The sequence below is a fragment of the Nanorana parkeri genome, unplaced genomic scaffold (assembly GCF_000935625.1).
Source record: "Nanorana parkeri isolate BGI_ZX_2015 unplaced genomic scaffold, ASM93562v1 scaffold40, whole genome shotgun sequence".
Classification (NCBI taxonomy): domain Eukaryota; kingdom Metazoa; phylum Chordata; class Amphibia; order Anura; family Dicroglossidae; genus Nanorana; species Nanorana parkeri.
The window spans coordinates 1059970-1072677 of record NW_017306308.1 but is presented as its reverse complement, the minus strand read 5'-3'; positions in this window follow the sequence as shown (position 1 = coordinate 1072677).

Genomic DNA, 12708 nt, shown 5'->3' with positions numbered 1-12708 from the left:
TGGGGGGGGGGGGGGGGTAGATAGACACAAGATGCAGCTTTGCATGCCAGAATGTCTTAGGCTTCTGCCATAGCTGTAGGCTTTTGAAGGCTGCTCCTGGTATGTGCAGGCACCTAGGTTACTGCACTTTATACCTGCTGCAGTTTTTTTGTAATGACCAAATCTCTTTAACCGCTTAAAGACCAGGTGTTTAGATCCCCTACCTGGCCAGGCCATTTTTCAGTGTTCAGCGCTGCAGTACTTTGACATTTATTCCATCATGCAACGCTGTACTGAAATGAATTTTATACCATTTTTTGGGGACAGATAGAGCTTTCTTTTGGTGGTATTTAATCACCACTGGGGGTTTTATTATTTACTATATTCAGGAGAAATTACTGAAAATTTTGGGAAAAAAAAGTATTTTTTTACATTATGTTATAAAACAACTAATATTACCCACTTTTTTAGTAAAATATAAAAGACGGGGTCACGTCGGGTAAATAGACACCAAACATGTCAAGCTTAAAAATTGCGTGCACTCGCAAAATCGCAAAAAACTAGCATACCCAAAATTGATCATAGGCGACGCTTTAAAAGCTTTCACAGCTCATTAGTTTAGTGTCATCAGTGATTGATGGCCCTAAAATTATTGCTCTCACTGCGACGTTCGCGGCGATATGTAACATGTGCGGCGTAATGGGCGCAATCGTCGTTTTTGCAGGTATGCTCAACTGATGCATGTTTACATGCGTGCATGTAGGGGTGGTGACTTTTAAAAAAAAATGTTTTTTTAAATTCTTTTTTATGTGTAACTTTAAAAAAAATTGGGGGGAAACTTTAAATTTTTTTCCTATTTTTTTTTCCACTTAACTTTATTGCTATCACAGAGGGGGCTGAGAAAGCCCTCTATGTGATAGCAAAAGAGGTGACAAGTCATCTTTATGGAGGCATCAGGGGTCTCCAAGTAACTTTGAGACTCCTAATTCTGCAAATGTTAGTTGACTGGCTGTCTTACTGGCCATCTTGCTTTAAAACTTTGAGATTTAAATCTAGAAGTAGTTTGTAAATTAGGACTTCTGACTTTCCTAATCTGAATATTTGTTCTGGTTCAGTAACTTAAAAAATATTGAAAACACTGGGTGAACATAGCAACCAATTGACTAACGTTTTCAGAATAGTGTCAGCAATTAGAGATGAAGCACACATATCCCTATGCCCTGTATCACCTGCTGTAATGATACCGCGTATTGCGTTCCATGATGGAACGCAGCGGCTCTGCGGCTATGACGACTGCCACATCTTGCACTCCAGGATGGAACGCATTGGCCGTACGGCCGTCACTAGACTCCGCCCCGCACAACCTCAGACCCAATATAACCAGGGGAGGAGCTACACATGGCGTTCCACTAATGGAGTGTGCGCCCTGCTAGCTCCTTATTGCCCTGCAGCTACGTCCGAGCCTCGGGACTTACTGAAGGACCCTCTGACTACAACTTCATCCTCAAGAAGCCGGCTCCCCCTCTTCAGGGACTCATAGATAGACCTCAAACCGCAAGTATTCAACATCCATTACGGACTGCCTGATGGACTGCGTTACATCTAAGTTTAAATAGTACCTACTACTATCTGACCTCCTGTCTGAACGTATACCTACTCATTAATGCTTGCACTGCTGGCTAGATATTACGGACTGCCTTATCCTCTTAACCCTGGGAACGGGATTATCTGCAAAACGGGGAAAAGGAGTATCGCAAAAAATAATAAATTATATGGATTAAGCTCCTGGGTTTTAAAAATAGTGTTCAAACAGCACACTCCCCCTGACATAGAAATCCCATAAATTGAGCTATCCAATGAACAAGTAATTCGATAATGTGTAATATATCAAAAATATTTTAATTAAACATAGAACAGTATAAAGGTAAATCACCTGATACATGACATTTAAAAAATTATTAAAAGAAAGACACAGCCTCCCTAAGCTGACCCAAGTATAGGACAGGGCAGTCAGGGTTAATGTATCAGCAGGATAACAGGCAGTCACTGGTGTAAGTAGGTACACTGTATTACAACAGTGGATACAATTGTATCAATATGTAGCAAGATTACTCACTCATTCATCTGTGGCCACAAAAAAGACAGTCCATCCGTGAATCCGTAATAGGTGTCAAGATGGTATCCTGATGGAAGATATTCATGTAGTAATTTGTAATCCTGGTAGTTGTTTTTATGATTTTGAAGGTCACATGGCTCTTCTCATGGTAAATCCAGAACAGCATTACCCGAAAGGTTGCACATATTGCCTCGTGTATGGAAAACAGCCCGAGGGTTTCGCCTTGTAAGTGGGGCCGCACGGTGAAGCAGGGACGGATAGAGTTCCAGGGGCAATGTGTCCAATGAAGCACTGGATCGGGAGCCTGAACGTTGTTGAAAAGGTGTGCACAGGTCAGCTCCACTCGATCCCGATTTTAAGCCAATAGTCCGTGCTGCTGCTATGCTAGATAAGCGAGCCTCGCTCAATACGATCGGTATAGCAGAGGCTCATTAACCCGACAAATGTAATAGCAATGAAGCAGTAAGTCCTGGGTCTTTAGGGAGGCTGGTAACACGCTGTCACTAATGCGTTTCCCCCAGCAAATGGGGCTTCCTCAGAAGGGCGTGGGTTTATGGGATTTCTATGTCAGGGGGATTGTACTGTTTCAGAACTGGATTATCTACTTGTATGAATGCTTACCTGTAACCGTGTGCACCAGTTAATAGAGCCTACCAACCCTTCTGGATTCAGCACTGTCCCCTCACATAGATACCATATATTCCCCCCAGGGGGCGTATGAACTTACAACAATACTAGTACTCCTCAGCTACCTATATTAACCCCGGTGTATGATGTTAGCAATTCCTAACTCTCCGTAATCAGTCTGAGAGAGATGCCTGGAATTCAAACTGAATAGCCGTTATTCCCTACGCATACTCCAGGGCTGTGCATCATACTGTTGATGTTACATACCTCCGCAGTTGAGATCCTGATAAATAAACTATGGGTGTTACACCTGCATAGGGATTTATATTTTTCTCTATCCACTCCTAAGATTTATGCAGCTCCACCGCAAAGCACAACCCTGTCAGGTAGGGTAGATGACCTGCCTGTTCATCAACACTTACAGGTTTCCTCCCACCCCCACCCTGTGGCTGGACAGTTATAGGAAGATCAGTAGACTGATGAGCTCATCTCTCTGTCACTTTGCTCTCTCCTTCTATTAGTATGTCCCAACTGAGCACAACTGATTGGTTCTTTCTGTTGCTTCTCCCCCCACCAATCATAGCTCTTGCTGGACTGCAAGAAGCTGACAACAAGTCAAATCAGTGTATTTACCCTGTTGCATTAAAAAATATATATGTCATGATGTATTACTGAATACAGAGCTGCACTATTTTGTGGCTTTTATATCTGCCTGAAATTCAGTTTTAACTTTTACCTGCTGGCTTCGAGTGGTACAAAATGAAATATTTATGTGCAAAAATTCATTAATTATTAATAATGTATAAGGAACAAAAAATGACTACATTAGAGAATACATGATTTGTTACTTTCAGATAATTGACTGTTTCTATTGTTACTACAAAAATAAAGAAATGGCTGTGACTAAGTAAGAATGTAAAAGGTCAGCAAAGCAATATATTAACATTCCAGTAAGATATTTCTCTAGAGTGTCTTACTTGCAAGTTCAAAGGGGCAAAGCCTTGGTATTTATTATGTGTTTAACCCTACAGTAGAAACTGATTTTTTTTGTTCTCTTTAACAGTGAAAGTCTATATGTGTTAAAGGATGAATGCAGCTGTAAAATAAGACATTATCAAGTTATAATGGCCTTTCCTTGAATGACAAGATAGGCACCAGGACCCACCATTATCTTTTTTCATGCTTTGGCTGGTGGATGCAGTGCTTGTGACAAACTGTTATAAAGAATGTTTTTGATATATAAAGGTAACAATAGTAAGATAACAATTGCTTCCATTGTTTAGAAGCATTCTCTAATTGTATAACTTATTATATACTGTATGGGAGACACATCTAATTTTTAAACTGTTCTCGATATCTGCATCTGGATTGTAAGACATTTACCAAAGGTATGGTATACAGTATAAGTATATACATTCCTTGTATATTCTCTTATATCTTATATAAGAAAAAATACACCTTGACAGCATGTCTATCACATTACCCCCTACAGCTTACCATCACATCTTTAGTTTAGATAAATGTACTATAATGTACAGTTTGCTGCTAGTACATATGCTTCCTTATCCCAGAAAATCGGTGCTTAGTGCACCAAACATATGGATTATGGTCCCCATATCAGCATGGATGTAAACAGATAGATCCTGAACTATACAGCCTGAGATCTCTTTGGTGCCCTGCAAGGTGGATGCCGTTATAAAGGAAGGAGGGGGTATTTATAAGAAATACATGTTGTTCTTCTAGCTATTCCTAACAGACGATGTGTAAAGAAGACTGTTGTAACCTCTTTATTGGCTCTTTTGTCATGTCACAGCTCTCTGGCAATCCCTTGATAGCAGGTGTGAAAACTCCTTCTTCCCTCCTTTACCAATTGGCTGACCTTACTTATTTTTTCTACTGAATGACCTGTATAAGCCAATAGAAAATAATAATAGGTACAGACAATATGGAAAAGAGGGATAATGTCAATGTATTACTGATTTTTTAATGTCCAATTTCCAGTCTGAGGTTTCACAGCAGCTAATTAGAGGAAAATAATGGTTAAAAAGTAGGGCTGCTACTGATTAAAATTTTCGTGTTTGATTAATCGAATTTGTTTTTAATCGATTAATTTCGATTAATTATAATGCACATACAGATCCAACTACATTGGCCTATACACATACAGCACAGCAAAGAAGTAATAAAATGAACTAGGATCACACTAATCCAGCACGTTATTAATCTCACGTGTCCCACTCAATATGGCCGCCGCTTGAGTGGGGCAACTCAGAATAATAACGTGCTGGATTAGTGTGATCCTAGTTCATTTTATTACTTCATTGCTTTGCTGTATGTGTGTAGGCCAATGCCTTGGCTGGCGCTCATGCAGAAAATTTCTTGGGAAAACTCACTGTCCCAAGTGGCTCCGTTGGCTAATGAAGGGAAGTGGGGAGGAGTCCGGTGACGTCACGGACATCGATGTCACCGGACTCCTCCCCCTTACCTTCGTTAGCCATCACGGACATTGACGTCACCGGACTCCTCCCCCTTCCGTTCGTTAGTCGACGGAGCCACTTGGGGGAGGAGTCCGGTGACGTCGATGTCCGTGATGTCACCGGATCTCCGACGGGACTCCCGGAAGCCGGCGGAGAGGTGAGTGTTTTCATTAGCGATCAAAAGAATTGTAATCGATCAAATAGTTTAACGATTTATCGAGAAATTAATCGTTAATTTCCGCAGCCCTATTAAAAAGGGGTTAAATATGACGTTTTTTTATTCAAAAAATAAAAACAGTTTTCCTTTTCATTAAGATTGTTTTAACTGACCATATGTGCAGATCATAGAACACCATTTTATCTACACACAAAAGAAGGAATCTAAATTTGTTACAAGAATAATATATGAATAATAATGTTTACAAGGTTCATTAAAGTGGAAGTAAAGCTAAAAAAAAGTTGGGTTTTTATGACATAAGAGGCTCTGTATGTCTCTTTTGTCATAATTGCTGCTTCATTGCATGTCAACATTTGTGTGCGCTGAGCTGTGCACGCGCAGCCCAGTGTATGAGCTCAGCAAGGCCCTGTGCCATAATGAAGTAACTCCTGTGCTTCTGTATGCGAGTTACTTTATCCCAGTCCAGCCAATCAAGAGGCTGAAGGTACCAAACCTCGAAGGAAGTGAAGATGGAAGAGTTGCAACAGAGGAGAGAAGTGACTGTGCTGGAGGGGGATAGCTTGCAAGGTATGTCACCCATAATATGCTAATATGCAGTGCATATTAGCACACTATAGCATACACGTCCTGGGGGCCCAAAATGTTTATTTTACTTTGGTGTTTTACTACACCTTTAATATAGGAAATGGTGCCTGCACTCCTTAAACTGACAGCTGTTCCAAGTGACATTGTGAGGTAGAGTGCCGAACACCACCATGTTTGGTTCGAATTTGAACTATAGAACATGTGAAAAGTTTGAATTCGAACTCAAAGCAAGTCTATGGGATTAGAACATTGAAAATGAAATGTCCCCATTTTGAAGCCTTATATGTAATTTATTGGCCATAAAAAGTGTATGGGGATTCGGGTACTGCCCCGAGGGACATGAGTCAATTTTTTTTTTTTAAATACAGTTTTTAAAGGAGCAGTGATTTTAACATCACTTTCTGAATTGAGAAAGCTGGTGTGATGACCAGTGAAACGTCTTCAAGAAAAATACAACAAGTCCAGTTGCCCTGACTTATTTGTTACAGATATCACTTAAAGGGTAACAATAAAAATGAAAAATTCCTTTAAATATCGTGCCTGGGTGGGTCTCCTTAACCTGCTTGTGAAGTGGCACATCTGTACGATGTATAGAACCTACTGCAGCAAAACTGACATTTCTAAAGAGAAAAAAATACTTTTTTTTTTAGCGTGCACTTCCCCCTCCCAAACAATATCCGACCCTTTAGGTCTGGTAGGAATGTTAGGAGGGACCCCATTTAAAAAAAAATCATTGGGTTCCCCCCAAAATTCCTACCAGACCCTCAAGGTCTGGTCGGAATATTGAGGAGGGACCCCATGTGGTCAGGTGCAAGCCTTTAGCCAATTAGGGCTTCACAAGGCGCATCGCCTTGTGGGGGGTTCAGCAGGCGATCAGCCCTACGAACGCCCGGATAGTTTGTGTGTTCGGCGAACACACAAACTAGTGATGTTCGAGTCGAACTCACATTCGACTCGAACATCCAGCTCATCCCTAATTACAACTTTCAAGGAGGTCGAGAACGTATGAGGTATGTCCAAATATCTAGATGAAGGGCATACCTTATACACCCAAGGCCTGCAACTGTTTAATGATTCACAACAAATACAACAAGGAAAAGAACATGGCAGAACTGTGACTTACTGCTAAACACTTCTGCCTACCAGCTTTGAGATCTCCAATGCAATCACCACGAGAGGTTTTGTATGGAGTTTGAGTAATTTTTACATATACTGTTGGTTTTCTCAGGGAATCTAGTTTTTTTAACCACTAAAAAAAACATATCTAAACCTCAGTTTTAAACTGAAAGGACATACTATATATGCTTCAGTTGGCACCATGAGTATGAATAAATATTCTTACACCTTCTTTATTTTAAATAAATAGACACATAAACACCCCAACAGTAATTCTGCTAAAGCAAATCATAAGGTTAATGTTTACCTACGGTTAAAATGCAAATACTGTATGTAGAGTCATGTATTGAAAAGTTAAGATTGCCGCATATATCTTAAATGATTATGACTTCAGTGTGAAAAACCACATTAAATGTATCATTTTCCCTGGCTTTATTTAGTTGCTGTTGCTAAAATAATTTTTATGAGCTTTAGATTCAGAAATAATAGGCCTTGTATTATGTTCATGCTGTGCTTCTCTAGACTCTTTCTGACAGCATGTCATTTGCAGAGTCCTGAATCCTCAATTACTCTTCACAGCAGGCTATGAGAAGCTGCTCTTCTGACAACCATTTTGTTATCATTTTTAATAAAAACTTAATATCTGTTCTTCCTGTGAAGATATTTACTTTTTTTTTACTCTTAGGGCATATATTTTGCAAATCAATGAATATTTAGAATCCATTATTATTTTAAAAAAATCCTTTCAGTAACTAAATTGATACACTCTTAAAGATAGATGTGCAAATAATGTACTGCAGCAGTTAATTAGACAGAATTAGTATAAAATAAAACAAGAAGCAAAATGCAGTAAACTACAACAACCAGTCAGCGCATACTGTATCTTTCAGTACTATATACTGTATAAAAATTAATTATGAATTCTGGTGGTATTAGTCATTGTACTTTGGAAGTCATTGCTGCTATTTGAATGCCCTTCTTAAACAAGGCAAGAAATGTAAATTATGCAGTGAAATCTTCACCTGCAAAGGTTCACTCTAAAACTTACTGTATTTGTTGATTCAAAAACAAAATGTTCTCTGCTCTGAGTTATGGCTCATCTTTAATAACCATGAGGCCTCTAGTTTATTTAAAAAAAGCAGCTCTCAAGAGAAATGGTTTGATCACAATTTTCAAGACTCACCCAATGGTTTGGCTGCAAACTAACATAGCAGATGTCTGTTGTGATACTGTTACTGTATATAGGGAGTGCATTAAGAATAATTTAAATGTTAGCTATGCCAAGTCCTGGGTTTTAACATCTCTCTTTAATTATGGTCACCCAAGTTTTAAGTTTAGTTTAAAGAGAAAAGCTTTTGCGAAATTGTATCATGACTACATGAAACCAAACACAATAAAAAAAAGGATACAGGAAATTGTATTTTGGTTTTCTAGCTGGGATCTGGCCAAAAGTATTCATGAAATTGCTGTGCACAGATGGTACTAGCTTTGCTGATTAGTTAGGTTTATCCCTATATTGTATTCAGATTACTTAATATGTAGTAGTACTTAAATATAATATTTCTATATTGAGGGAGTGTGAGAATAGTATTGTTGTCACTTAAATTTGGAAAAAAAAAACAATTGCATAACGTGTTAAATTTCTAATTTACATCTATTGAGGTCCAAGATAGAATTTATTAAAGGGCCAAATTCTAAATTTATATATATTGCCAACTGTCATAAAGGGGCTTAGGAGACTGATATTAAGGAAGGGCCATCCAATCTCCAGCTCTAAAATCTTTAGCTGAGATGTTCTGGCTTTTAGACCAAAGGGGCAATGATGTCCTTACAACTCTGTTGGTGCACGTCAACTTTCTATGCAAGTACTGACATCCTGAAAGTCAGCATTTGTGCAGGCTCCCCCATATCAGGAATGTCAGTGCACAAGTGTGGTTGCTTGGGCAATAAACATTGCATTTTTTGATAGTGATGTTGGTTGACTGTTTTCTCCTTGCCTGGAAGATTTTTGTTTTTCTTTTTGGTGAGGGGGGAGGGGGCATTACTACCGTGAGGACTTTTTGTTTGAGTGTTAATACTGTATGTTTACCCCATAGGTAGCACAATTCAGATTTGCTAGGAGTTGTGCTAGCTTGTGCTATCCTTAGTTTAGAAGAGTTTAGCATAACAAAGGTTTAAGGGAACAGGGCAGTCCTCATGGGGAATGTAATATTTTATTATGGGTTCACTAATGCAAATGAGTCACCAAAAAATTATCCTGCAAAAGACAGATATTGTCACGAATCCAGGCATGTGAGCCCACAAGCCAGCAGGTGGCGTGAGATGACCCAGGTGCTGGGTCTAAGGCCCAGCCAGTGTTCTGCCAGGGACCCCGTTATAGAAGTTTGGACTGAGCTGCATGCTGACCCCAGGTTGCGACCCCCAGGTTTACTCTGCTTGCATGTGGAGACACACAGGAGACAGAGACACACAGGAGACAGAGAATATGGCTGCATTCCAGTCAGATCTGGCAAAGGCAAGAGGGCAACAGAGAAGATGGAGATCTGGAAAACGGGCTGAAGGTCAGGGCTGGAAGCAGACAAATGTGAACAGGAGATCTAAGGGAGAACTAAGCCAAGTTGGTACATGAAAGATGAGTTCAAGGAAAATCAGGTCAGGAACAAAGGCACAAATGATAGTTCAGAGGCAGCAGGAGTGTTGTTCAAGCAAAGCAAGCTAGTCTGAGCAGGATTTAAATAGGGAAAGAGATAGGAGGCTGGACAGGAAGTAGGAGGAAGCAAGGTATATTAATCATAGGGTGAAGTGGATGACACCCATAGCTGTTAGCTCTGTGCAGCAAGAGCAGAGCATGTGCTTGCAGAATCACACTTGCCAACAGGCCCTGAGCAGCAAAGAGGTAAAAACAAATGCAAGCCTGTAGAAGCACAGGTAACAGATCAGCTCTGTGAAGAAAACATAAAAAAACGGCGCACAGATCTAAGTGCAGTATAAAAGTGACTGTTTAATAAAGGTTAAAAGTAATGCACTTGCAGGATATTAAAAAAACATCTCGCCTGTCACGCATCAGAGGAAAGTCCGATCTCAGCTGCTGGTCCAAGATGATTATTAGGATATGGAGAGAGCCAGTCCAGTCCAGTCCAGAAAGATTCCAGAATGCCTGTGCTGGAAGACACAGATCTGATCCATTGGCTGAGCACTGCTGTGGCTGGTTCTCCTCAAAGCAGGGTCACAGCTGCTGAGTACTTCCAGGTCGACAGGTGTCAGGTGTTGCTAGGCAACAGCAAAAAGTTTCCCTGCACACTCACCAGCCAGCATGTAAAAAAACTTGTCTCACCGCTAAGGTTAAAAGCAGAGGTTTAGATACACGTCTTCTGCAGAAAATGTGAAAGCCGCACAGCCGCGCCAAGGCACCTCTATATACAACGGTCCTAACTCTAAACTATGAGAGTCTCCATCTTGGAGCACATGTGGCAAAAGATAAAATTGGGTGCATTCCTCAAAGCAGGGTCACAGCTGCTGAGTACTTCCAGGTCGACAGGTGTCAGGTGTTGCTAGGCAACAGCAAAAAGTTTCCCTGCACACTCACCAGCCAGCATGTAAAAAAACTTGTCTCACCGCTAAGGTTAAAAGCAGAGGTTTAGATACACGTCTTCTGCAGAAAATGTGAAAGCCGCACAGCCGCGCCAAGGCACCTCTATATACAACGGTCCTAACTCTAAACTATGAGAGTCTCCATCTTGGAGCACATGTGGCAAAAGATAAAATTGGGTGCAGGTTTGTCAGGGGGAAGCCCAACCTCCCTTAAAGGCACAGGGACCCCGCACATCACAACAGTGTTGCTAGGCAACGCGTTTCAGAGGTTGACAACCTTTGTCAAGCCAAGTTTTTTTATGTTTTCTTCACAGTGCTGTTACATGGATGTTTCCTTATCCAACTAACAAGGCTGCAGGATCCGTGCATACATCTTCTCTGCATTAATCACCAGTTTAACTGGAGCTCCTTTGAAACAATCAATATACAGTCCATAAACAATCGATCTAGTTGCGCAAGTTGATGACTTCTGTTTTATGTTGAACTCTGCTCTGCAGCTGATATGTGACAATTATCAATACTCACCTCAACGCCTGTTCATCCAATCTTCCTTATCTTGTAGAGATTGGCCCTCCAGTAGAGTCTTCACATCTGAAACACTTACAGGTATGTTGGATTTCTGGTCTCTCTAAGCCCTGTGATTATATCCGCATAGCCACAGTCACATAGTACTAACATAGTGGCTAGAAGATGGAACCACGGTGCATGGAGGGTGCGTAGACAACTAACACTCATGGATTTAAAGATTCTGTAGGAGGCCATAGTTCTAAAACAGAAAAAAGATCAAAGAAACAGGTGGTGGGATAGATAAGTATTTATAGTCCTCTCTTATAGTACAATTTTTGGGCACAGTTTTTGTTATAGCAACAGAATTGTTACAAAGAGTTCTTAGATGCAGCATTTCATAAATTAGGCAATGTAGGAACAGTTTCTGCTGAGTCTCCTTTGTTTCTAGTGTTTAAATAAAATGTAAAAATTACTCTGTGTGTTCATATTGAGTTTTCAATGCTGTAATCTAGTATGGAGACTTTTGTAGATGCTTCTGTTCAACATTCTGCAAAACATCTGGGATTTCAATAAAAAGTATAACATCTACTGGCCTTTCACCCTGACTACCCAGCAATGGCAGCATGGATGTAAAAAGTTAGATGAAATTCTGCAGAGTCTCAGTTTGCCCTACAACATGGAAATGTCTCACATGTGATGGATTCAGTTCAACATAATAACATGCGACTTCCCTGGAAGAACTTAGGCTTAACATATCTCCTTCTCAGAGTAGAGAAGAGGGGAAATTGATTCTCCAATTTATTGGTCTTTTAACTTTCAGGATAAGTAATTGGTGTCAATTATGTAAATTGTTTCAAATTGAATATTGTACATCATCATTTTAATGTATTCCCCTTTTCTAATATAACCATATTAGATGTCACATTTGTATCCATTAAGTATAAAAAGCAGTTAGCCTGTGGCTGTGTGTTTTTTTTCTCTCCAAAAAACCCTGTTATGATTTCTCAATTGAATTTAACAGTAAGAGGTACATAGTACTTTCATAAGAAATTCAGGGTATGCAATATTGAACATGTCCATCTTAATAGGTCAGTGCTTGTTTTTTATTTTAAAAGGTCAATACTAATTTACCAAGGTTTCTTCTGGCATCTTAAAGAACAGTAGATTGTAGATATTCCTGCCTAGATTAGCTGTCCAGATACCCTGCCTGGTTATCTCATCACATCAAATACTATTAACACTGAATTTTACAGACTGAACTCAATTACAGGTTGTTGGGACGGGGCAGATGGCTAGAAAGCCAATAAGAATGCAGTAACTAAGGATGGTGGGGTAGAAACTAAACACAGTGAATTAATAGATTTTAAAATGAGAGGGGGTAACTTTAGGACTCTTTATGTGAATTGTGATGTATGTGAACTGTGTTTTGTATGAATATAAGGTATTCATTCAGTCTGGGTTTGGTGCATTTAGTTTTATATATAAAGGAGACCTGTGCGGAGAGATTTTTCAGGCTAGCATTGCTTAACTCC